This window comes from Capra hircus (assembly GCF_001704415.2).
Source record: "Capra hircus breed San Clemente chromosome X unlocalized genomic scaffold, ASM170441v1, whole genome shotgun sequence".
Taxonomy (NCBI): domain Eukaryota; kingdom Metazoa; phylum Chordata; class Mammalia; order Artiodactyla; family Bovidae; genus Capra; species Capra hircus.
The window spans coordinates 1,079,482-1,081,181 of NW_017189516.1; the positions used below are offsets into that span (position 1 = coordinate 1,079,482).

Consider the following 1,700-nt stretch of genomic DNA (forward strand, 5'->3'; position numbering starts at 1 on the left):
ATCTCTGAGCTTCAGTTTTCACATTTGTAAAATGAGGGAAGTTGACAAGTGATCTCTAAGTTTTCTTTCAATTCTGAAGATCTTGAGTTTCCGTATTTTCAAACTCTACAATCCATACATATACAAAGGATGATTAAGATGCTGGGAGCTACTACAGAGGCACATGCTGACCCACACTGACAACCAGTCAGACACGGAGGCCTCATTGGCCAGCAGTGAAGTGCTGGACCTCATCGCCTGGGAGCAGGAGCTGCTAAGCCCAGCCTGCTCCCCATCCCGGTCCTGGAGGAGCCCCAGTGGCAGTGCAGGACATAGTGAAGCAAGTGGTGGCTGAGGAAGAGGAGGACCACACTGAGGAGTAATGGGATGAGGATGCTGATGACTCTGAGGACGGCATGGTCAGCAATAAGAGCCTGGACCTCAACCTTGCCAACAAGCTGATGGGCTACAAACTGCCTAAGGAGAAGATGGGAACAGGTGCACAGGACTACAAGCATGCCTGCCACGTATGTGGGAAGAGCTTCAAGTTCCTTGGGACCCTCAGCTGCCTCTGTAAGGCACAGGGCCCTGAGGAGCCTGGGGCAAGAGCACTGTCTTGCGGGAGCCTAAGGGACCACCACTGAGCCACTTCCCAGGCCAGCTGAGCCCCAGACCCTGGAACCCCTGGCCAAGGTGGAGGCCAGACCTGAAGCCCTGGAAGATAAGCAGACGAGGAGGTCAAGGGGCCCTCTGACCATGTGGGGGGAAGAGTGGGGTGGGGGGCTGCAGAGAAGAAGTCCTTGGAGAAGAGTGACACAAGAAGCCAAAGACAGGCTCCCCCATGAGCACAGCCAGCAAGGCGGACAAGAGGAAGAAGATGTGCAGCATGTGTTGCAAGAGGTTCTGTTCCCTACAGGACTTGATGCAGCACATGAGGTCACACACAGGAGAGAAGCTGTACAAGTCCCAGACCTGAAAGTGGACCTTTTCCTTGAAGCACAGCCTGGTGCGCCACCAGGGGTCCACCAGAAGGCCCGGCACACCGAGCACCACAACAAGGACAGTGAAAGAGAGGCCAAGGGGGATGGCAAGAATGAGTTTACCCACAGTGGCATCACCCACATGTCAGAGAGCAAGGTGGACTTGGGCCTGCTTGCCAGCAACCACATGGCAGTCACCCAGAGCCAGGAGAGCATGGCCACCATGAGGAGAGGCCAGTGGGTGGGACCACCATCACTGGCCAGGACAAGGCTGGCAGGAGTGATCACAGGGCCACCACTGTAGGCAGCCCCTAGGAGCTGGTATGTCAGGGTGACCCTGGCCAGGAGAGCCCAGCTCCACTTATGCAGGATGTGCTAGAGCTGTCCAGCCGGAGGCCTGCCCACCCTTTCCTGGCTTCTGCCAACAGTGCCTTTCTCCTGGGCCTGGAGTGATTGCCTGGCCTGCCCCCAAGCCCACAGATGAAAGCCAGCAGAGCAAAGTGTCCTAAATCTATGTTTTCTGAGGTATCCTTAGTGTCCTTCAGTGATTTGGGGGACAGAAAGAGAGAGAGAGTAGGGCAGCTGCCTCCTCTGTGCCATAGCCTTACTGACTGTACAGAGATGCAGCACATGCTATTCGAGTGCCTTAACTACTTACCAGCCCATTGGAGTCATCCTGGGTGTTGTGTGCTCCCAAAATGACTTTTTGAAAAACAAAGGATATATTTTAATAAATTATTT

General features: G+C 54.5%; 1 pseudogene; it reads left to right on the plus strand.

Annotated features, from left to right (window-relative positions):
- Nucleotides 1-395: 395 nt before the first annotated feature.
- LOC102175377 lies at nt 396-1,412 on the plus strand (annotated as a pseudogene).
- Nucleotides 1,413-1,700: the final 288 nt, after the last annotated feature.